Source organism: Stomoxys calcitrans, chromosome 2 (assembly GCF_963082655.1).
Source record: "Stomoxys calcitrans chromosome 2, idStoCalc2.1, whole genome shotgun sequence".
NCBI classification, from domain to species: Eukaryota; Metazoa; Arthropoda; class Insecta; order Diptera; family Muscidae; genus Stomoxys; species Stomoxys calcitrans.
Window position 1 is genome coordinate 197822237 of NC_081553.1, and position 26424 is coordinate 197848660.

General features: G+C 34.1%; 1 protein-coding gene across 9 annotated transcripts in view; it reads left to right on the forward strand.

Moving 5' to 3' along the window:
- LOC106092407 (FERM, ARHGEF and pleckstrin domain-containing protein 1) overlaps positions 1–26424 on the forward strand; it is a 265925-nt gene that overhangs the window by 65070 nt on the left and 174431 nt on the right. The window contains exon 1 of one of the 9 annotated variants that reach the window (XM_059363711.1): positions 3036–3077. The exons of the other annotated variants lie outside the window; for them this stretch is intronic. The gene's annotated coding sequence lies outside the window, so the exon portion shown is untranslated. Of the gene's footprint in view, positions 1–3035; positions 3078–26424 lie in introns of those variants that run through there. 9 annotated transcript variants of the gene reach the window in all.

A 26424-nucleotide genomic window follows, 5' to 3' on the forward strand; every position in this document is an offset into this window, starting at 1 on the left:
GAGAGCATAGCTAATGATGAGATTTTAAAGCTGTAATTTTTTTATTGTAGAAAATTTGAAAAGATTATCGCTAATCCCATCTAAACTCATTCATCAACATTTATGAAGGTTTAATGGGACTTAAAAAAAGCTTAAAACTTTATTTTATTGTGTTTAGTGCAACATTTGTTTTTTTTTTTTTTGGGAGTATAGTCATACTGAATATGTCGCAAGGTGCTGCGCGAACATAGTCAGCAGTGGGTCACAAGCGTCGTCGTCGTTGCCTTCTGCGTCCTCGTTGTCGAACTAATGACCAAGCTTACAACCCTGATTATCTGGCCATAATCGTCTGGTTCTAGGGGACTTTAATGCCCATCGCACTTCATGCCATTCTCTCCCTAACGACCATAGCTTCGACAGAGCAGATTGAAAGCTTCACGTTTTGCACGGTGAATGAGGATGCTCCAACTAGGATTACGAGGAGGTGTAGCAGCTCGCCAGAAATTTCCATTGCATCCCCTGATCTTCTCAGTGACATATCCTGACAAGCCGTCATGTTAGACCACCTCCCCATAATTCTCACCATCGACCGACCACCCGACTTCATAATCTCTGAGCGCCGGACGTTTATCAATCAGAAGAAGGCCGATTGGGCTGGCTTCAGAGAGTATACCAATCGCCGCTTTAGTGAACTGCCACCCCTGGCGAGAACATTAGTGGTTATCCCCTCATAATGCTGGCGATATTTGTGAGGTACTATGCCATATCAAACCTTCTCTCCAAAGAAGTGTCGGCACGCCGTTTGTACTCGGCTATAAAGAGGAGAACCCTTATCATGGAACTTAAACTTGAATCGGACAGCACTCATTGATATGTGCGAAGTTTGCCCCAGTTAGTTAATGGAATGTTCATGGTAAAATTTACAATTTTGCTGTCCGACAGCATCGCCTGACTATCCACATATATCGTGAGATATACTGCCGGCATCCCGCATCAACATCTTCATATAAACCGATCTTGGGTCTTGACTTCTTGAGCCTCTAGAGTGCGCAATTCTTATCCGATTGGAATGAAATATTGCACAACGTGTTCTGTTATGATATCCAACAACTGGGCCGAGTATGGGTCAAATCGGTCCATAACCTGATATAGCTGCCATATAAACCGATCTTGGGTCTTGACTTCTTGAGCCTCTAGAGGACGCAATTCCTATCCGATTTGGCTGAAATTTTGCATGACGTATTTTATTCTTACTTTCAACAACTGTGTCAAATAAGGTTCAAATCGGTTCATAACTTGATATAGCTGTCATATAAACCGATCTGGGATCTTGACTTCTTGAGCGATTTGTCTGAAATTTTGTACAACGGATCCTCTCATGACCATCAACATACGTGTTTATTATGGTCTGAATCGGTCTATAGCCCGATACAGCTCCTATATAAATCGATCTCTCTATTTTACTTCTTGAGCCCCAAAAGGGCGCAATTCTTATTCGAATTGGCTGACATTTTACACAGGTCTCTAACATATAATTTAATTGTGGTCTAAACCGGATCGTATCTTGATATCGCTCTAATAGCAGAGCAAATCTTTTCTTATATAATTTTTTGCCTAAGAAGAGATGTCGGAAAAAGAACTCGACAAATGCGCTCCATGGTGGAGGGTATATAAGATTCGGCCCGACCGAACTTAGCACGCTTTTAGTTGTTCATGATTATAGATTCAGTCAGTCAGTGAGTCAGTCAGTCAGTCAGTGAGTCAGTGAGTCAGTCAGTCAGTCAGTCAGTCAGTCTGTCTGTCTGTCAGTATGTCTGTCTGTCTGCCTGTTTGTCTGTCTGTCTGTCTGTCTGTCTGTCTGTCTGTCTGCCTGTCAGTCAGTCAGCCAGTCAGCCAGTCAGTCTGTCTGTCTGTCTGCTTGTCAGTCAGTCTGTCAGTCTGTCAGTCTGTCAGTCTGTCAGTCAGTCAGTCTGTTTGTCTGTCTGTCTGTCAGACTGTTAGTCTGTCAGTCAGTCAGTCACTCAGTCAATCAGTCAGTCAGTCAATCGGTTCGTTCGTTCAGTCATGCGTCTCTTTTACATATATAGAGATTTATGCCATACCTCAGTGAATTAATCAAAGATAACTTCCAAATGTCGCCAGTTTTGCTTAGAGATAAGCAACGCCGAACCTTTTTTTTGGGCTCTCGGCAGGATAATTAACCGTCAGCGTCAAAGATGGATATGCTAACATCTGGGCCATGGTGGTCTCATTCTGCCCAAAAATTGAATCGGACTCCATTTTTCGCTGTTCCTCAATATAATATCCATGACCATTTCGTTTTTTCAATTTTCCTCGTATTTTTGACCCTTCTTTTGTTACTTTCAATGTTTAACTAATGTGACTTCTTGATTGGGGGAATAAATAAATGATTCGCCTTCGCGTAACAAATCGTCGTATTTATTTGTTTTCTAATTCTTTTTCATAAGCAGAACCGCCACTAAATTCTATTTTAGTTTGTTATCACGAATATAATTTTAATGGCTTGTTTTTTTTTTTTTGTTTTTGTTATATGAAACCAGATTTTTTCCATTCTTCTTTCTTTCAACATTAAGAAACTTTGACTTGCTGCTGTTGTTGTCCCACTTAAATGGTTTGAATTGATGGTGATTCGAATTCTGTCTTTATTTTGCACCCACGCTTTCAAAATACGAGTTTAAGATAATTTCATGGCGGGTGTTTCAACTGTCTATATGTCTGTCGGTCTATCCGTCTGCTTGGACATGCATGTAGAGACATGCTGTCAGACAATCATTTACTGTTGTAGTTTTTTTCAATTTTCTGCTTATCTTGTCTCGTGGATTTACTTTGATGCGGTGATTTTTAACTCTCTCTCTCTCTCACATATTTGACATGGTGATGGTGTGTGTTTTAATACATTTGGTGCTTATATTTTAAGCAAACACAAAAAATTAATTATTCTTTATGTTTGCTAGTTAAGTCTTTTCCTGTCTTGTCATTATACTTATTCTTCGGTTTTCTTTTTCTCTCTTTTTAGGTAATAAATCTTCAATTTCTTTATGGCCTTCTTGGGAGTTATGCGCTTTGCATTCTATTTCGTAAGTACTGCCTGCTTGTGTTATGATGAATGGGTTACACTGACAATGAAAGTGAATTGGGAGTTGGGAGTTGAGAGAAGTAAAGCGTTATGAACAAATGTTGCAAAAGGTTTTCTTGTGGAGAATGGTTGATGGCTCCCAAAACTCTGCTTAATTGAATTTTAAAAGAATGACCAGCAGCAAGATATATGGGGCAGATAGCTATGAACATTAAAAAATAAGGGAATAGAAAAAAAAACTATGTGAATACGTAGGAAGAGCATGACTTGTTAAAGCAAAGACAAAGAAATTGTGTGTTGAAAAAAAAGTTCTATGGAAAGTTTTGTTAAAATTTTATTAGAAATTTTTATTAAAATTTAATTTGTAAAGAAAGAAAGAAAATTTTATTTTTATAGAAAATTTTATTATAGAAAATGTCAAAATTTTATTTTTATAGAAAATTTTGTCAAAATTTTATTTTTATAGAAAATTTTGTCAAAATTTTATTTTTATAGAAAATTTTGTCAAAATTTTATTTTTATAGAAAATTTTGCCAAAATCTTATTTTTATAGAAAATTTTGTCAAAATTTTATTTTTATAGAAAATTTTGTCAAACTTTTATTTTTATAGAAAATTTTGTCAAAATTTTATTTTTATAGAAAATTTTGTCAAAATTTTATTTTTATTGAAAATTTGGTCAAAATTTTATTTTTTTATAGAAAATTTTGTCAAAATTTTATTTTGATAGAAAATTTTGTCAAAATTTTATTTTTATAGAAAATTTTGTCAAAATTTTATTTTTATAGAAAACATTTTATTTTTATAGAAAATGTTGTCCAAATTTTATTTTATAGAAAATTTTGTCAAAATTTTATTTTTATAGAAAATTTTGCCAAAATCTTATTTTTATAGAAAATTTTCTCAAAATTTTATTTTTATAGAAAAATTTTTCAAAATTTTATTTGTATAGAAAAAATTTTCAAAATTTTATTTTTATAGAAAATTTTGTCAAAATTTTATTTTTATAGAAAATTTTGTCAAAATTTTATTCATATAGAAAATTTTGTCAAAATTTTTTTTTTATTGAAAATTTTGTCAAAATTTTATTTTTATAGAAAATTTTGTCAAAATTTTATTTTTATAGAAAATTTTGTCAAAATTTTATTTTTATAGAAAATTTTGTCAAAATTTTATTTTTATAGAAAATTTTGTCAAAATTTTATTTTTATAGAAAATTTTGTCAAAATTTTATTTTTATAGAAAATTTTGTCAAAATTTTATTTTTATAGAAAATTTTGTCAAAATTTTATTTTTATAGAAAATTTTGTCAAAATTTTATTTTTATAGAAAATTTTGTCAAAATTTTATTTTTATAGAAAATTTTGTCAAAATTTTATTTTTATAGAAAATTTTGTCAAAATTTTATTTTTATAGAAAATTTTGTCAAAATACATTTTTTTTTGGAAAATTTTCTCAAAATTTTATTTTTATAGAAAATTTTGTCAAAATTTTATTTTTATAGAAAATTTTGTCAAAATATTATTTTTATAGAAAATTTTGTCAAAATTTTATTTTTATAGAAAATTTTGTCAAAATTTTATTTCTATAGAAAATTTTGACAAAATTTTATTTCTATAGAAAATTTTGACAAAATTTTATTTCTATAGAAAATTTTGACAAAATTTTATTTCTATAGAAAATTTTGACAAAATTTTATTTTTATAGAAAATTTTGTCAAAATTTTATTTTTATAGAAAATTTTGTCAAAATTTTATTTCTTAGAAAAATAGAAAATATTTTTTACGAAAAGTTTTGTCACATTTTATTCTTATTAGGTTAGGCTAGGATAAAGCCTCAGACCTCTGGCGAATTATGCTCGTCCTATAAAGAAATGAAATCAGAGAGTGTGTGACAGAATGAGTGAAAGAGAGGAAGAAGAGAGTTAGTGAGTGACAGAGAGAGAGTGAGAGGGTGACAGAAGAGAGAGAGAAAGATAGTGAGTGAGGGAGAAAGAGAGGGAGTGAGGGAGAGAGAGAGAGAGTGAGAGACGAAAGTTGGTAGAGAAAGAGATTGAAATGAAAAGCCGATCTAGAAACTGAAGGAAGTCTCATCAATAAGAGAGCCGCCTCGTCAGCCATCCCAGGTCTTTACAGTAGTCCAGAATGACTCGGTGGTGGAAAGACTGTAGAGAACTCAGTGAAGAGAAGAGGTGTTATCTCATAATTTTATGCTTTCAACCGCGATCGCGGGGCATTGGCACAGAAAGAGAGTGAGGGAGAGTGTGAAAGAGAGAGTGAGACGCAAAAGTTGGTGGATAGAGATTTAAATGTTTAACCGCCATACAAACAGAAAGAAGTCTTACCGACTAGAGAGCCGCCACATCAGCAATCCCAGGCCCTTATAGAAGTCCAGAATGACTCGGGAGCCAAAAGACTGGAGAATCCTGTGCCTTCCTTCGCCATTACGTGGTATTGGCAAAGAAAGAGAAAGCAAAAGGAGATATGGAGAGAGAGGAGTGGGCGAGAGAGAGCGGGAAGGAAGAGAGGGCGAGTGAGAAAGAAAGTGAAAAAAAGAGCGAGAATGAGAGAGGGAGGGACAGAGAGTGAGTGAGAAAGAAAGGGAGATATAGTGAGAGAGAGAGAGAGTGAGACACGAAAGTAGGTGGAGAAAAAGATAGATATAAAATGCAGGCTTAAAGACTGAAAGAAGTATCACCGACAAGATAGCTGCCCCGTCTGCCATCCCAGGACCGTAAAGCAGTCCAAAATGACTCGGCGGTAAAAAGACTGTAGAGAATTCAGTGAAGGGAAGAGGTGTAAACCAATAATCTTACGACTTTTCCTCGTCATCGCGGATCATTGGCACTGCAGATGCTCGACCATCTCCAATTCCTACCCCGCCCCGTCAGCCATCTCAGGACCATACAGCAGTCTAAAATGACTAAGTGGTGGAAAGACGGTAGAGAGAATTAAGTGAAGAGAAGAGGTTTAAACCCATAATCCTACGACTTCTCCCCGTCATCGCGGATCATTCCCACCGCAGATGCTCGACCATCTCAGATTCCTCCCCTTCCCCACAGATCTTGCAGAAATCCTCATCGTATCGAGCCCAACGCGATGTCAGCGACCTACGCCAAGTCTACGCATTCGCCGTGGCATACATCCACCATTCTAAACCCAGCACAGGCTTACAGCATCCTCCAAGCGTGCGAGATGCACCTTGCATCTCTCGTCAAGCCTCGACTTCACATGACCCGCAGCCAGGGCTTTCAGCGACCTGACATCGCAGTGGCCGGTCGGGACTAACATCAACAATCGAAGACGCGCTTCCCTAGCTCAATTGAAGTCCTCGCTCCAAAAATTAGGGCAACAGAGCCTTGCCACTTCGCAGCCTACGCCAAGTCTACGTATACGCCGTGGCAGACATCCACCATTGTAAACAGCCAGCATAAAGGGGAGTTCTCCATAGGTGTCGCACTCACAGAGTCATCCGTAAACCAAACCTAGTCTGCTTGTCAGCCGCTTCGTTCCCCTTCAATCCTTGATGGCCCGAAACCCAGCACAAGCTCATAGCACCCCTCAAGCATGCGAGACGCACCTTGCATCTTCCGTCAAGCCTCGACTTCACATGACCTGCAGCCAGGGATTTCGGCCATGTGATGTCAGCGACCTGACACCGCAATGGCCGGTAAGGATTCCCACCAACAATCGAAGGACGCGCTTCCCTAGCTCAATTGAAGTCCTCGCTCCGAAAAACCATGACCACAGGACCTTGACAACTCTACAGCCTACGCAAAATCTGCATATTCGCCGTGGCATATATCCACAATTCCAAACAGCTGCCATAAAGGGGGGTTTACTATCTGCGTCGCACTCGCATAGTCCATCCGGGAACCAAACCTAGCCTGCTTATCAGCTGCTTCATTCCCCTTCAATCCTTGACGTCCAGCAACCCAGCACAAGCTCACAGCAGCCCACAGGCGTCCGAGACGCACTTTGCATCTCCCGTCAAGCCTCGACATCACATGATCCGCAGCCAAGGCTTTCAGCGCCGTGATGTCAGCGACCTGACATCGCAATGGCAGGTCAAGACTAACACCAACAATTGAAGGACGCGTTTCTCTATCTCAATTGACGTCCTCGTTTCGGAGGAGCACGGCTACAGAGCCTTGGCACTACTGTAGCCTATGCCATATCTGCGCATTCTCCATTCTAAGCATCCATCATACCAAACAGCGTACAGTTCAGAAACTTATCGCCAAAGGAGGTGTCGCATGCCATTCGGACTCGCCATTAAAAGGCAGGTCTTTTATCATTGAGCTTAAACTTGAATCGAACAGCATTCATTGATATGTGAGAAGTTTGTCCCTGTTCCTTAATGGAGTGTTCATGGGCGAATTTGCATACAAAACAGCCAGCATATAGGCTGTTCATTATCGGAGTCGCACTCAATGAGTCCATCCGCGATCCTAATCTGGCCAGCTCGCCAGCCACAGCTTCGTTCCCCGCCAAGCCTTGATGGTCAGAAACCCATCACAATCTGGCAGCAGCCCTCAAGCGTCCGAGACGCTGCATCTTCATATGACCCGCAGCCAGGGCCTTTGGCGCCGTCTGGTTAGGTAAGGTTAGGTTATAGTGACATTCTATTTTCTTAACAGAATCACTTAATGAGAATCACAGAATGAGCACGCTGAGCCTTGGTTTTGAGTGTCGCGTTGCAAAAATGCGACTCCGTATTCAAATTCCACAGAAGCAACGCGGAATAGTTAAAAAATTTTCAGCATTGACGCTTGAGATTGATCGTCATTCTGTGTCGCCACTCGCGAGGTAGTGTTTTTAGTCGGCAAAGTTAAAAATTGTTTCACTTTTGTGAGTTGCTTTTTTAACATTTGTTTACAGAGTTGCATTTTTCAACGCGACACTCCTCAACGCGTTCATTCTGTTTAGGCCTTTAGACATTTTTAGTGGGAATCGAATTCACGATCCCCGCTTTGGTAATCCGAGGACGCTACCAACTCCGTTACCAGAGCGAACTAAAAAGATAACTGGTACTGTATCGGGATAAGATTTAAAGCCTAGAGGAATGCAAAAACCTTAACCTGAAAGACACTGCACCTTTCCAGAAGTCAATGTGACTCCCGTATTCCTAGGAATTCAACAAAAACCACTGCCCCGGTGCCCCCATCCAAATTGGGCCCATCCGTGTAAACAGAGAACCCCAAAAAGGGCGGGATGCCTGCATTCCAAAGGTCCCCCTCCGGAAAAACAACCTGCAGATCGATCGATCGTCGAAGCGGCCTCACAATGGTGGAGATGTATCTGCAGAAACCGAACCATAGTCAGGATTCAGAATTTCCACCACTATTGCATTAGCCTCATCCTCTGAGTCTGCCAGGAGTTTATTCTCACAATATTCGTTAGATCTTGTCATGATAAGCTTCCGTACGCATCCAGGGCCAGTTTAGAAAGAAACATTCATTGTCAGAACACTGGGCTCTTGTGGAGTGGACGATTTCTCTTTGGATGCTTTACTAGCTGCTGCTGTCGAAGTACCTTTTGAGTTTCGTCCTTTCTTGCTGGCGCACACCTTGAGCCCAGTTCCGGGGGATGACTCATCAACACAGGTCTTGTCCTAGTAAGTTTTCGAAATATTCGTCTGAGACCCCATATATATTCTTGATCGTCGTGACATTTTATGTCGATCTAGCCATGTCTGTCCGTCTGTCCGTCCGTCTGTCCGTCCGTCTGTCCGTCCGTCTGTCCGTCCGTCTGTCCGTCCGTCTGTCCGTCCGTCTGTCCGTCCGTCTGTCCGTCCGTCTGTCCGTCTGTCCGTCCGTCTGTCCGTCCGTCTGTCCGTCCGTCTGTCCGTCCGTCTGTCCGTCCGTCTGTCCGTCCGTCTGTCCGTCCGTCTGTCCGTCCATCTGTCTGTCGAAAGCACTCTAACTTTCGAAGGTGTAAAGCTAGCCGCTTGAAATTTCGCACAAATACTTCTTATTAGTGTAGGTCGGTTGGGATTGTAAATGGGCCAAATCGGTTCAAGTTTTGATATAGCTGCCATATAAACCGATCTTGGGTCTTGACTTCTTGAGCCTCTAGAGACCGTAATTATTATCCGATTGGAATGAACTTTTGCACGACGTGTTTTGTTATAATATCCAACAACTGTGCCACGTATGGTTCAAATCGGTCCATAACCTGATATAGCTGCCATATAAACCGATCTTGGGTCTTGACTTCTTGAGCCTCTAGAGACCGTAATTATTATCCGATTGGAATGAACTTTTGCACGACGTGTTTTGTTATAATATCCAACAACTGTGCCAAGTATGGTTCAAATCGGTTCATAACCTGATATAGCTGCCATATAAACCGATCTTGGGTCTTGACTTCTTGAGCCTCTAGAGAGCGTAATTATTATCCGATTGGAATGAACTTTTGCACGACGTGTTTTGTTATAATATCCAACAACTGTGCCAAGTATGGTTCAAATCGGTTCATAACCTGATATAGCTGCCATATAAACCGATCTGGGATCTTGACTTCTTGAGCCTCTAGAGGTCGCAATTATTATCCGATGTGCCTGAAATTTTATACGACGGTTCCTCTCATGGCCATCAACATACGTGTTCATTATGGTCTGAATCGGTCCATAGCCTGATACAGCTCCCATATAAATCGATCTCTCCGTTTTACTTCTTGAGCCCCCAAATTCTTATTCGAATTGGCTGACAATTTACACAGGTCTCCAAAATATAATTGAATTGTGGTCCGTACCGGACCATAACGTGATATCGCTGTAATAGCAGAGCAAATCTTTTCTTTTTTCTTTTTTTGCCTAAGAAGAGATGCCGGGAAAAGAACTCGACAAATGTGATCCATGGTGGAGGATATATAAGATTCGGCCCGACCGAACTTAGTACGCTTCCACTTGTTATTCTTTAAGTTGTCTTTTTTTATGTTCCCCCATTATATCAAATTAACCTCCCATTCAATGCTACTGACTGACACAAGTCCTAGATATTTATTTTTGCTGCCATTATATCATTCTTTTATATCATCTTGCCTTTGGCAGTAAAATGAAAACCCCCTGGCCTATTTTGTCCTTTTTACCAATTTTAAAATGAGATAATCTTTGCATTGGACAGGTGAACAACACGTCAGAGTTATTTGTAACTGGGATAATGTGATTACAGTGTGTGTATTATGCTGCCACACACCCATAAGGTATTGATGAAGCATTTCCCTGGATTGTAACTATTTGCTCTACTTATTCTTCCATTTCGAATGGGAAGAACTTTAAATGTCTGTGTTGACATGACATGACAATAATGAAATAAGAACATGGGCAAACATAGGCAGATGCCACAGGGATAAATAGATCTTTGGGTAGATTTCGGTGCGACAAAGTACATATCGATTAAGAATGTTACAGTGATAACATGACAGACATTAAGGAAGGATCATATAGCTTATAAGGTATAATATAAAGAAATATCAGGACTTATATGTGTAAAAAATACCAATTTATGATTTCAACAGGATATTTGTCCAGTTCTCTTAATAAAAGTAGAACAAAAACTTTTTTTAGTTAAAATCTCTGCGATCCACCCTAATGTACACACCATCATTCCACATTTCTCTTTAGAGAATTAGATTTTAAAGCATTTGCACAATGAATCCATGAAATGACCGACTTTTATGGTTGTGGCAGCTGAGGCCACTCCTTGTATTTCCATTGGGACAACAAAGCGATGACAATTTTCTATTTGAAAAAAGGGGGGTAGGGGGTTTATACTACATACTCTCAGTACAAATATCATTGAAGCATTGCGTTACGTTCTATTACCAAACAAACTCAAGTTGCTAGCTATGATACCTCTATCCTCATCCAACTACCAAACCCTTTCAACCAACATGTTGTACATCGCAGTCGAAAATCGAATAAATATTTAAATCTTCAGCAGAGACATCTATCTTTCTTCTCTATTTAAAGTTAACATTTCACCAAGCCATCCAAAAACAATGTGGTAGCAAGAAGTATGCCAAAGTTGTGGACAGTGTTGTCGTTAGGAAAACAAAAATGGAATAATTTTTAAAAGAATTAAACTTTTAAAAAATTGTTTTATGGATATAAAAATTTTACTGGATTTTTTTGAAAAAAAAAATTTGGATAAATTTTGAACTTAATTTTTTAGGAATTTAATTTTGATAACATTTTTAGACATTTTGATGAAATTTTCTATAGAAGCACAATTTTGAAAGAAATTTTTTTGAAAAAAAAATTTTTTAATAAAATTTTTAAAAATATTTTTTGGAATAAAATTTAGAAAACAAATTTTTTGGAGTTACTTACTCCTAAAAAAATCTTTTTATGTTTTGCGCTTTCTTTTTTTGGTCCTTTAATCTTGTTGAGATTCCATTGCAGTATATTGTCCTGCTTTAGACCATTGTTTTGTGCTTTCTATTCAAAGAATAGTATAGCAAAAACCATTTAAAGTCAGCAAAAAGTGTGTTGTTGCTAGAAGCATTTGACTGGTTTCCCGTATCGCAATTTCATTTTCGACCAAGAAAAATCATCAGCAGGAGATGTCAAATAGATCATGGTGCTTTACAACGATTCGAACCTTGAATAGAAAGCATTAAACAATGGTCTAAAGTTGCACAATATCCTGCAATGGAATCTCAAAAAAAAAAAAAAAATTAAAAAAAAAAAAATTGAAAAAAGTTTTTAGAAAAAAAAAAAATTGAAAAAAATTTTTTGAATTAAATAAAAAAAAATATTGTTTAGAATAAAATTTTGAAAAAAAAAAATGTAGAATAAAATTTTGGAAAAAATTTTTAGAACAAAAAATTTTGAATACAATTTTGAAAAAATTTTTGAAAAAATATTGCTTAGAATAAAAACTAGAAAAAAAAATTAAATAAATTTTTTAATTATAATTATCAAAAAATTTTTAGAATTAAATTTTGGAAAAAAAATTTAGAAAAGAATTTTAAAAAAATTTTTAGATTTCGCTCTAAAACGAAATAAGAAATTTTGAAATTTCGCTCTAAAACGAAATTTTGAAAGAAATTTTTAAAATAAAATTTTGGAAGAATAAAATTTTAGAATACAATTTTGAAAAAAAATTTTAGAATAAAATTTTGAAAAAAATTTTGGAATAAAATTTTGAAGAAAAATTTGGATAATATTTAAAAAACAAAAAAAAAAAATTAAAATAAACTTTGATAAAAAATATTTAGAAAAAAGTTTTGAAAAAATATTTTAGTAAATTTTGGAAAAAATATTTTTAGAAAATTTTGAAAAATATTTTGGAAAAAATATTTTTAGAATAAAATTTTAAAAAAAAATTTTTTTTTTGAATAAAATAAAGAAAAAAAAAATTTTTACAGAACATTATTGATTTTTGAGGTTATATTTGACATTTTTTCATATCGAATAAAATTTTGAAAATGTTTTTTTTTAATAAAATTTTAAAACAAAAATTTTAAGAGTAAAAATTTTCAAAATTTTTGAGAATAAAATTGAAAAAATATTTTTTTAGAATAAAATTTTGAAAAAAAATTTGGATAAAATTTAAAAACAAAAAAAAATTTAAAATAAACTTTAAAAAAAAATTATTTAGAAAAAAGTTTTAAAAAAATATTTAGAAAAAAATTTTGAAAAAATATTTTAGTAAATTTTGGAAAAAATATTTTAAGAAAATTTTGGAAAAAATATTTTAAGAAAATTTTGGAAAAAATATTTTTAGAATAAAATTTTAAAAAAGAAAAATTTTGGAATAAAATTAAAAAAAAAAAAATTTACAGAACATTATTGGTTTTTGAGGTTATATTTGACATTTTTTCATATGGAATAAAATTTTGAAATGTTTTTTTTTTTTTTAATAAAATTTTTAAACAAAAATTTTAAGAGTAAAAATTTTCAAAATTTTTGAGAATAAAAATGAAAAAATATTTTTTTAGAATAAAATTTTGCAAAATTTTTTTTGTAAATAAAAATCAAAAAAAAAATAGAATTAAAAAAAAAATTATTCTAACAAATTAAAAAAAAAAATTTAAATAGAAATAAAAAAAAAAAATTTTTTTTAGAATACAATTTTGAAAAAGAAATTTGAAAATAAATTTTTTTGAATAAAATGTTTGTTTTTCTTGAGAGTATAGTTGACCTTTTTATATCTTCATTAGGACAACAATTTTGATAGTTTTGAAAAATATTTTTTTGAATAAAATTTTGGAAAAATTTTGAAAGAATTTCTAAAAATAGAAATTAAAAAATTTTTTTAGAATACAATTTTAAAAAAGAAATTAGAAAATAATTTTTTTGGGATAGAATTTTTGTTTTCTTGAGAGTATAGTTCACCTTTTTATGCCTTCATATGGAATAAAATTTTGAAAAATAATTATTTAGAAGAAAATTTTATAAATTTTTTTTTAGAATAAAATTTTAAAAAAGTTCTTTAGAAATTAATTTTGAAAACCGATTTTAGATTAGAATTTTGAAAAAAAAATTAAAAATAAAATTTTGAAAAAACTTTTTCTCAACAAAAAAAAAAATTTAAAAAAAAAATTTTAAATACTTTCTAAGACGTTTTAAAAATTTTCTATCAGTTTTGATAAAATTTTTGAAAATAATTGACAAAGTTGAATTTTATTTTCGTAATTAAAAAAATCCCTTAAATTTTCACAAGATTAGTTTAGGTTAGGTTGAATGAATAGCCTACCTTAGGGGAGTTCTCCTGGAGTCCAGTTTGGCCTATTGTTATACCCTAGGAGAAAGAAGATGTGAGATCTCGGATTATTTCTGTGCATAACCATGAATAAAGAAACAGGACGAATGGAGAACTAGAGTGAGGGGTGAACGCCTATCGCTCACGTAAGCACGTATGTGCCTCACTGTATCTCAACGCATCTCCCGTTGAAACCAACTCGTCTCGTCCACGAATCTCAGGAATCTTCTTAGAGGTAGTTCGCAAGACCACCCAGATCGCAACAATACCGCCTTTCCATAAAAGTGAGCCTGCGTATCTGCAGACCCGGAGGATATGAAGAAAAAAATTTTAAATTAAAAAAAATTTTTTTTTTTCTAAAGTGTTTAAAAATTTTTTTATAAAAATTTTAAATATTTATAAAAATTTTATATATTTATAAAATCCTATAAAAATTTGTAAACCAAAAATGTCAAATTTTTTAAATAATTTTTTTTTTATAAATCCAACATATTTTTTTTTTTCTAAAATTCTGAAAAAAAATTTCAAATAATTGTAAAAAAATTTAAAAAAAAAAATATTCAAAAAACTTTTAAAAAATTTGAAAATCATTTTCCAAAATTTTAAAAAATATTTGAAAATTTTCTTGAATTCTGAAAAGTTTTAATGAAAAATGTCTTTTCTTTTTATGCCACCACTGGTCAACGATTAGTACCTACGCTGTCTTCGGTGTCGCTCAACTCCCCTAGCTGTCTTTCTTGTTGTTGTTGTAGTTGTTATACATTAGTTAGCACTCTTCATCACTCTATGCGACATTTCCTGTTTGGATTTATTGAATATTTAATGAGTTTCACTTTTGACACAGCAACATTTTAAAAATTCATTAAAACGACATCATGTAAATGTTAAAGATGACAGTAATTTGTTCGAAAGTGTTCTGTCTTCTTCTTCTTCTTCTTCTTCTTCTTAGCAGAAAGAATTCCCCCCAAAATAATGCCAAAGCGATGAGAACATGGCATGGTGGGTAATGTTTTGCCAACAAATGACTTTTTAATTAAATTCTAATCATTTGGGGTGAGAGGGTGACCAGCTTAGTATGGTGGTGATGCGTTAATGGCCGTTGAAAAGGTGGTCTAACTACTCGCCGTCACCTACCCCATCTCTGATAAAACTTCAACGAGAATGAATATGTTTTGTGTTTCAAAGTCATTAAATTGGTATTTATTGAGTATTAAATATGAAATAAAAAAAGACCAAAATTGAAACATTAAGTCACGCTTCCGTTTTGGCTGTGTTTTGTTTTTTTGTCTTGGCCAAAATTGAGTCAGCAACAGGCAAAAGACTAAACCTGATTTGAGTTAGCAAACGTTTAGAGCGTGTGGCGTTTAAGTTTTAATTTCGTGTCTACAAACTTTTGGACACTGGGGAAAAATTTGAGCATTTTCAAAGAATTTCTACAAAATTTCTACAAAAATGGAATTTTAATTTTTCTAATTCTCTGAAACGCCAGATCTCGGTGATGGCTGGTGCGATTTAAGCGAATTTTTGTTTGCTCTCTTATAGTAATCTAAAGCTAAAAATTTGATATTCAAATTTTGGATGGGGTACCTAGGGTGTATCTCGATATTGATAGTTTTTATGGCTCATACCCCAAACCGGATATATTTTCCGATTTTTGCCATAAGGGGTTTAAATGAAAGGTATTTGAGATTAGAAAACGAATTTGATAACCAATTTTGAGGCCAATGGCAATATGAGGCCGAGCAGATAAAGAAAATTGAGAAAGTTGGGAACCACAACTTTGAGACAGTCAGTAATTCTATCTACCTCGGCACCGCCGCAACCGAAACGAATGACACCAGTTTTGAGATAAAGCGAAGAATAGTACTGGCGAACAGATGCGACTTTGGACTAAGTAAGCAGTATAGAAACAAGGCCCCCTCTCGACAGACGAAGATTACACTATACAAGACACTGATACTATCCGTGTTGTTATATGGTTGTGAGGCAAGGGTATTTGTGAAAGCAGACGAGGCAGTGCTTGGAGTGTTTGAGAGATAGGTTCTTCGTAAAATATATGGACTAGTTTGCGTTAATGGTGAATATAGGCGTCGTATGAACCACGAGCAGTATGAGCTGTATGATGATGTATCAAAATACAACGGCTGCGTTGGTTGTTGTCAAAATGGATGAAGAAGCTCCAGCAAAGAAGTCTTTTGAAGGCAAACACGGTGGTACACTCAAACCGGGAAGACCAAAAGCCCGATGGAAAGATCAAGTGGTGGGGGAGACACTTCGAAACTTGGTGTCAAAGATTTTAGAATGAGCGCAGAAGATTGAGGCGCTTGGAACGCTAGTCTACGTTCGGCTAGTGGAACAAACGTTCTGTCATAGCCATTTAAATTAAAATAAGGCAATATGGGATTTAGATAAATGATATATGAGATCAGAGCACGATGCTAATTTTTTACAAAAATACAAAAATTTTTCTACAAAAATGTTTCTAAAAAAATTTCTTTACAAAAATTTTTCTAAAAAATTTTTTCATTAAAAAATAAAAAATTTTTGTTTGTTTCTCTTTCGAGACGAGCTAAATGATCGGAGATGCAAATGGAAAAGGAAAGCCAAAGATAGCAACACACACCAACCACTATGGGACGCGTATCGTCTTTGGTTAGAAGACTTTCCAACCATATTAGGTGTGATGGCTTCAATCGTATTTGAATCGTATTAATAGCCAAAACGCATCTATGATACAATTACCACATTAACCACGCTCGACAACCCTGTCTATTAGCTGTACTTTTCCCAATGCATTTTATTTTTGTGTAATGACAGACATTTAATCTGTGGCAAATTACACAAGGAAGACAAGAACTCGCAATTTCCATAAATTTTCTCTATTAAAATGTTGTATAAAAATTTTTTATGAGCATTTTCTTTAACATTTTTTTATAAAAAATTTCTACAAAAATTTTCCAAAAATTTTCTACAAAAAAAATTTTAAAAATTTTCTACAAAAATTTTTTAAAAATTTAAAAAAAATTCTAAAAATTTTAAAAAAATATTTCCAAAAATTTAATAAAAAATTTTTCTAAAAAGTAAAAAAAAATTAATTCTAAAAATTTAAAAAAAAATCAAAATTTGTAAAAAAAATTTTCTACAAATTAAAAAAAAAAATTTCTAAAAATTAAAAAAACAAAAATTTCTAAAAATTTGTAAAAATAAATTTCTAAAAATTTTTAAAATTTTTTTTTAATTTTTTTATAAAGAATTTTCTATAATTTTTCCGTAACAATTTCCTACAAAAATTTTTTACAAAATTATTCTATAAAAATGTTATTTTAAGTTTTTTTTTATAAAAATTTGTTATTAAATTTTTTCATAAAAAATTTTCTGTAAAATTTATTTATAAACATTTCTCTAAAAATTTTTTCTAAAATTTTTCATAGAAGTTTTTCTATAAAATTTATGTATACAATTTTACTTTAAAGTCTATAAATATTTTTATTATTATTTTTTTTTTTTACTTAATTATTTTTTTATGAAAAATTTCTTATAATTTTTTTAAAACGATTTTTTATTATTTTTTTTCAATTTCTTTAAAATAAAAATTTTCCATAAAAGTTTTCTAACAACATACAAAAAAAATCTACAAATATATTCAAACTTTCTTATTAGAATAAAAAAACGTTGCCGCAATAGTGCCTTAGACATCTAATGCGTTAATATGCTCTAATTTGATGCTAATTTAAGCTTAGCACAAAATTGAGGTATTCAAAACGATTACGAGTCGGTTACATTCACCAGTTAGTCAATGCGTTCAGTGTTCAATGACGTCAATTCGGGTACACCAACCAAACAACCGACGGTTGTGTAATCCATCGCATTCTCAAAAGTTCACAAGTTCGATGGCACACTTTTGTGGGGCCATTAAGCAATTTGTTGTTGTTGTTGTAGTTCTTTTTGTTGCTGTTGCTGTTTCCACTTATGACGTATGCATCAAGACTATTATGGGGTGCCACACAGTCCATACATTTGGATGTGAAGGAAGGTGCTTGTCATTGTTTGTCGTCTTAGAGACGTTTGCAAAAAAAAAAAAATTCTTTTCTAAGCCATGGTGATTTTTGTGTGTGTGTGTGTGTGTGTCTCATGTGTGGGATGTTGGTTTTCCACATTTGTCTCTGTATTTGTCTTTGCATTTTAATTTATCATTTTGTTTTTGTGCAAATACTTTGATGTCGTCGCTATGTCAACAACAAGGAACATTTGGAAATGTAGTCCTTGTTGTTCTCCTGCATCACTACAAGCATCACTTGAATGAATATCGCACGAACATTGACATGAAGATGTTTTTCCAGCAGCACTGAGCGCTGATAAAAAAACAGTGTTTAAGCCACATCCGATTGCAATCGATTGGGGTAATAAACACTCGAAACAAGGCTAATTTATGCCATGAAGCCTGCCTGTTTTACTGTCAATCAGTTCATGTGTTCGTAGCATTCTGACAATTGTGATTATCATCAAATTTGTTGGCAAAAATGCAAGAGGCGTGTGTGTAAGATTGTCAGCATTTAATGAGGTGAGTTTTTGTTTTCAATGGGTTTTGCCTTGTCAAGTCTAGGTGATTGTATTGGAATTGAGAGCAAATTTTGTAAAGGGCTTCAAGATTTGGTTTTCGAAACATGAAAAGGGCATAGTGCGATTTTTGATGGTAAATTTTTTGAAAAAAGGAATTTAAGGAAATAAATTTGGAATCTATTAGGCTCAACCCATTATCGGGCGTTATTTCGTGGTGACTACATTTTCCGACTATTAAACCAAAAATATATGCATCACCTATTTTCGCATTAAAATCTCTCAGAAAGATTTTTTTATCATGGACGGGGCAACGGCGTTTTCTCTCTTTATACGGTTGTTGGAAATATCCTTTATCTGTTCGTCCTTGTCTTCCGTGGGGCATGGGGACTAATAAGCCTGATGTTGAAGATTTTGGCCTTTATGCGGAATGAAGTTAGCCTCTCATCCACCGAAGTAAAACTGGAGACATGGCGTTTCAGTCCACGACAAACCACAAATCCACAGCCAAATTCATGCCTGCTATCATGACAGCTATAATGTAGAGGGTCAACTTTAGGTGTTGTTGTGGAACCCTTCCCGAGTCATCGCTCTTCCTGTATGGCGGTAAAGTCTGTCTTGTATTGTATTTCTGCATTACATCCGCCAGTACGTATACTGCACCTTCTATATAAAGAGTACGGACATTCCATATCCGCAGATCATGGTCCTTTTTAAGTGGCTCGTCAGTGTTAGGGGAGTCCGTTTTTAAACCCTTTACTTGAATTTTCACTCACGCTCACGAGAAAAATGTTACTCACGTACGACTTTTTATGTCGACTCACGTTCACGCACGTCACGAGATAAAAATTTTACTCAGGCACCCTCACGCATGACTCACGACTCAAGAGAAAAATCACAACTCACGGAACACTCAAGAGAAACTCAGAAGTCACGAGACACCAACAACTCACGGTTGAAAGTTTTCTATGAAACGAAAATATTTTTTACAAGCGTCTCAGATCATGCGGTGTTGTGAGTCTTGAGTATTTCGTGAGTGCCTCGTGAGTATTTCGTGAGTGTCTCGTGAGTCGTGATTATTGTCGCGATAATTTTAATTCAATCACTGTCACGAACAATCACGTGATTGGATTTGGATCTGACTCATGAATCACGTGACTCACGCATGACACGACAACTCACGACTTACTAATCGTTGATCTAAATCGGTTTATAACTTGGTGTAGCTGCCATATAAACCGGTCTTGGATCTTGATTTCTTGAGCCTTTAGAGGCGTAATTCTTATCCGGATTGTCTGAAATTTTGTATGAGGTTTTTTTGTTATGACTCCCAACAACTGTGCTAAGTATGGTCCAAATGGGTTCATAACCTTGTATAGCTGCCGAATAAATCGATCTCCCGATTATACAACTTGAGCCTATGGTACTAAATATTGTACCAAGTGTACTAAATATTGTACAAAGAATGCCAAAGATTGTACAAAAGGTACTAAATATTGTATTTATGGTACAAAATACCGTTACAAGAGTACAAAATATTGCATTAAGGATACTAACTATTGTGCTAAGGTTACCAAATATTTTACCAAGGTTTCAAAATATTGTGCCAATCGTAAAATATTGTACGAAGGGTACAAAAAATTCTACCAAAAGTGCTAAATATTGTTTCAAAGTTACAATGTAATGTATCAAGGGTACTAAATATTATACCATGGAAACTAAATGTTGTGCCCAGGGTACTAAATATTGTACCATGGCTACTAAATATTGCAGCAAAAGTACCAAAGGTACCAAATGTTACACCAAGGGCACGAAAATTACCAAATGTTCTACCAAATGTGCTAAATATTATTCCAATGTACAAATTATCGTACTAAGGGTACTAAATATTGTATCATGGCTACTAAATATTGTACCGAGGGTATTAAATATTGTACCAAGGGTAATAAATATTGTACCAATGGTACGTAATATTGTGTCAAGGCTACTACCTAGCACAGGCATAATTTTTTATACCAAAAGTACAAAATATTGTACCAAAAGTACAAAATATTGGACAAAAGGTTCAAAATATTGTACCAAAAGTACAAAATATTGGACCAAAGGTTTCAAACTATTGTTTAAAGTTGCAAAATATTGTACCATAGGTGCCATGGGTACAAAATATTGTACCAAAGGTACAAAATAATGTACCAAAGGCGCAAAATATTACACCAAAGGTACAAAATATTGTACCAAATGTACAAAATATTGTACCAAAGGTACACAATATTTTACCAAATATTATAAAATATTGTACCAAAAGTAGACAAATTTTTACTTAAATGCGAAATTTTGTATTAAGGGTACTAAAAATTTTACCAAGGGAATAATGGAAAAGCGGTAAATTAGCAAAAACTGTGTCGAAAACTATGTTTTTCTTAAAATTCTTGGTGGGGTCTGAAATTTATCTAGGAGATGCTTAACCCATAAGAGGCATTTCCTAGGAGGTACTTAACCCATTTTCCAGAAGCCTTTCCATGCTTAGGGTAAGGGTTAAAGTCATTGAACCTAGGGTACAAAATATTGTGCCACGGGTACTAAATATTGTATCCAGGGCACAACATTTTAAACCAGGGTTTTAAATATTGTACCAAGGTTACAAAATACTGTACAAGGAGTACATATATTGCACCAAAGGTATAACATATTGTACCAACTGTACTAAATAGTGTACCATGATTACAAAATACTGTACCAGGAGTACATATATTGTACCAGAGGTACAAAATATTGTACCAAGTGTACTAAATAGTGTACCAAGGGTACAAAATATTGTACCAAAGGTATAAAAGATTATACCAAGAGTACTAAGTATTGTACCGAGGGTACAAAATATTGTACCAAGGTTACCAAATATTGTACCAATGGTATAAAATATTGTACCTAGTGTACAAATTATCGTGCCAATGGTGCAAAAATGTTTACCAACGCTACAAAATATTGTACCTAGTTTACAAATTATTGTACCAGTGGTGCAACAAAGTTTACAAACAAATATTGTACCAGAAGTATAAAATATTATACCAAGAGTACTAAGTATTGTACCGAGGGTACAAAATATTGTACCAATGTTACCAAATATTGTACCAACGGTACAAAATATTGTACCTAGTGTACAAATTATCGTGCCAATTGTGCAAAAAAGTTTACCAACGCTACAAAATATTGTACCTAGTTTACAAATTATTGTACCAGTGGCGTAACAAAGTTTACCAAAAAATTTGCCCCAAGGGGAAAACATATTTTTCTAAGGCTAAAAAATATAGTACCAAGTAAAAAAAATATAGGACTAAGGGAAATTTTACTCAATGTAAGTTCTCAATTACTTAAAATGTTATCTTCTTGCATCAACTTTTCATGCTGCTACAAGACACACATTCAGAAAATTTCACTCTTTAACAGAAACCTACATTCAACAGTAGCCTGCATTTTATACCAATGCAATGAATCATCTTTGGCTAAAAGTAAGGTTTCATCAAATAATATTAATGCTTGTAGACCTCAATTTATCTGCTTCAAAGGTAATGGAGAAGGGGCAATAAGTTTTTAACCATTCCAATGTACCTCCTTCAAATCACAGTATGCTTGTGGCATTAGCTTTTGTTGCAATAGAAACCTAATTGATTTTTACGGTGGCACTTTTCAAATAGACGTTTATTTTTCATGGCACTCTAATGGTGGCCAGTCATGATGTTGTACATGTCGGTCAACAATGTGTGAATGACCATTACAAAGCCATGGGGCAGGTCGTGGTGTGTGTGTGTGTGTGTGGCAACCATGGGCGGCTATGGCGGCAACCGCACAATTGTCTTTGAGGTCGACTATGCCATCGACCACAGCGGGCGCATTGGATTTTTTATTGTCTCTACCCTTTCTCTCTCTTGTTTTTGGGTAGGCTGGGTAAAAATCATTAAAAATCTATTATCACAAAATTATCGACATACATTTCAACAATATAACATGGTTGCTGTTGCTGCTGCAACTGTTTCCAATGCTGTTTGCCCTCACCATTGCATTGCATTGAGCGAGCGTGCATGTTGTATATGCTCGTAATCGCTGTCAATAATGATGGAATATGAAAATCGCTTGAAATCTTTGTTGAATGAAAAATCTATGTCAATTATACTGCATGAATAATAATCATCACTCTCAATTCCGTTTTGCATTTTGAATGACATTTGACATTTCGCAGTGCATTCGTGAAGGGATAATTAAACATAAATTTGATATATGTACATCTGAATATGGGACGATGGATGAAAAAAGGTCAAAATGTGCATACGCACTAGTAGTGGGAAAAAGGAACCATCTATTAGGGAAGGAAATTGGGAAAATTGTTTAAAATATTAATGGCAATGGTGCAAATTTAATTTTGATATAATATTTAGTATATGATTCAAACTATCATCCCGGTAGCCCGCTTCGCTGCCCCCGTTTTTGATACCCCCTTTTAGTGTATGACTTTCAAAAACCTAGATAGTCTCTCGATTTATATGATTATGAAGATTTGTAATAATTAAGTTACACCACACATGACCTATTTTTGTCATGACTAAGAAATTTTTTGTCAAATTGGTTAATAATATCAGCTATTGTTCGCTGTAGGCGAAGATAAGCTATTTCGTACTATTTTGCACTTTTTGGTACCAAAATGTACTAATTTTTAATGGTTCATTTAGTCACCCATTATATATTTCCTTCTTGTACCTACATGCCAAATTTCAAAAATTGTACCAAAATGTACGAGTTGTGAACAGATTATTTAGTCACCCATCATTTTTTTCGCTAGTTGTACCTGCATGCCAAATTTCAGTCCTCTAGTTCCATCTGTAAAGAAAGTACAAAATGGTACCAATTTTGGATACCAAAATGTATGCATTTTAGGTATATCACTTAGTCAGCTATAATATATTCCTTAGTTGTACCTTCATGCCAAATTTCAGACCCCTAGCTCTATCCATGAAGAAAGTACCAAATGGTACCAACATGTGCAAATGGTGAATAAATCACTTAGTCACCCATCATATATTTCTTAGTTGTACCTACATGCCAAATTTCAGACTTAAAGCTTCATATGAACAAAAAGTATAAAATGGCACCAAACTGTGCGAATGGTGAATAGATCAGTTAGGCACCCATCATTTATTTCTAAGTTGTACCTACATGCCAAATTTAAGCCCTCAAGCTCCATCTACAAAGAATGTACCAAATAGGACCAAACTTTCGTACCAAAATGTTCGAATTATGAACAAATTATTTAGTTGTCCATCACATATTTCTAAGCTTTACCTACATGCCAAATTTCAGATCTCTCCCTCCATCTGCACAGAAAGCTCCAAATGTTTCTAACATTGGTACCAAAATGTACGAAATGTAAAAAGATCAAAGTCACCCATCATATTTTTCCTAGCTGCACCTGCATGCCAAATTTCAGACCTCTAGCTTTATATGTATAGAAAGTACTAAATGGTACCATTCGCCCTGTACGAAGTTTCTTCATTTCGTACCTTTTTGGTACTTTTTTTTAGTACCTAAATGTAAAAATTTCCAAAAACTCTTACAGTCACTCAATTATGGTTGCCAAGGTGTACCTAAATTCCAAAAATTCAGAGCTCCAGTTCAATTTACAAAGAAAGCAACAAATAGTACCAATTGCGGTACTAAAAGTACCCCACATACTAAACGTTCTCCCACTTCCGGTATGATTTTTCCAAATTTTTTTTACCAAACCTTATGTTTTCGAGACGTTCTTTCATTTGAGCATAAGAACATTATTTTGGCCCTTTCCGTTCACGCTGGGCAAATATGTACCATTTCGTACTCAATGGTACTTTTTAGTACCAAATCGTACGAATATCACCAAATCCAGCCTTATCCCGTGCCTATGACCCAAGACCAAAATTTCATGATTCTAGCCTTAGCCGTTTGGGCAAAAATTTTAGTAAACATTATACAAGAGGTACAGAATATGGTACAGGAGTATGAACATTTTGTACCAAGGGTACATTATATTGTACCAAGGGTACAAAATAACGTACCAAAGGTACAAAATATTGTACCAAAGATACAAAATATTGTACCAAGGGTAGAAATTAACGTAACAATGGTAGAAAATATTGAACCAAGGGTACCAATTGTACAATACATTGCATGAACGGTACGCAATGGTACAAAATACTATACCAATAGTACAAGATACCGAGGGCACAAAATATTGTGCCAAAACAAAATAATGTACTAATGGTACAACAAAATGTGCCAATGGTATAAAATAACGTACAAAAGGTATAGAATATTGTATAAAGGATAGAAAATATTGTATCAAGGGTACAAAATAATGTACCAATTGTACACCACATTACATGGATGGTATGAAATAATGTACCAATGGTAGAAAATAATAATAAAGTAGCAATAGTACAAAATAATGTACCAACGATACAAAATAACGTTGTAAAGGTATAAAATATTGTACCAAGGGTAGAAAAAAATGTAACAATGGTAGAACATATTGTACCAAGGGTACAAAATAATGTACCAATTGTAAGACATATTGCACGAATGGTATGAAATGATGTACCAATGGTACAAAACACCGAGGGCATAAAATATTGTACCAAGGGTACCAAATAATGTACCAATTGCACAACATGTTGCACAAATGGTATGAAATGCTGTACCAATGGTACAAAATACTGTACCAATGGTACAAAATACTGTACCAATGGTACAAAATACTGTACCAATGGTACAAAATACTGTACCACTGGTACAAAAAACTGTACCAATGGTACAAAATACTGTACCAATGGTACAAGATAACGAGAGTACAGAGAGTGATTATCGTACAAAATAATGTACCAATGATACAAAATAACGTACAAAAAGAGTAATATATCGTATCAAGCGTAGAAAATATTGTACAAATGGCAGAATATATTGTACCAAGGGTACAAAATAATGTACCAATTGCACAACATATTGCACGAATGGTATGATATGCTGTAGCAATGGTACAAAATACTGTATCAATGGTACAGGATACCGAGGGTACAAAATAATGTACGAATCGTTCAAAATAATGTACCAATGGTACAATATAATGTACTAATGGTACAAAATAATGTACCAATGGTACAAAATAATGTACCAATGGTACAAAATAATGTACCAATGGTACAAAAAAACGTACAAAAGGTATAAAATATTGTATCAAGGGTAGAAAATATTATTCCAATGGTAGAAAATATTATACCAAATGTACAAAATAATATACCAATTGTACAACATATTGCACGAATAGTCCCTTGTCGCGTGTTATAACAAACCTAACCTAAACTTCCCTAGGTATTGTATCACTTTTGTACACTATGCCTTTTCTATAAATTTTCCTTATAAAAATCTAAAGTTTAATATAGAAACCTTTCCATTTATCACAAATCTCATCTACGGTGCATAGATGCGGATATATTCAATTATCATCCCTCCAAATTTGCATACATTCCAAAAAAGACAAGCCGTTCCAAGTAAAAGACGACAATCCAGACCCTGTTTTTCTAATTAAAATGCAAATAAGAGCTAGCAAATTATGGCATTTGATAGGAAGATACATTACAAGATCTCTCACACCGCACATGAACTATCGCCATCATCACCATCATTATCATGGCATCACATTATGACCATTTTCATTATCATTGTCAGGGAGTATTGTACGAGTGTTTCCTAAAAACAAAACACAGCACAATAGGCCAACTAGAAAATGCTATGGGGATTAATTTCTAATGAAATTATTTTGCAATTTTTGTGGGCTAGTCCGACTTTTATATTTCAGTCACAACAAAAGGGATACAAAGGACGAAACGTTAATTGGCAGAATATAATTATCATAATGAGGAGATGCTTACGCAACAATGAAATACATCTAAGCCAAATAAGAATTTCATAATTCCAAGAATCAAGAGCGAGCGAGCGAACACAATTACATGACAAACAGATTTTTCTTAATAAGGTAATGCGGTCTTGTTAGAATATAATGG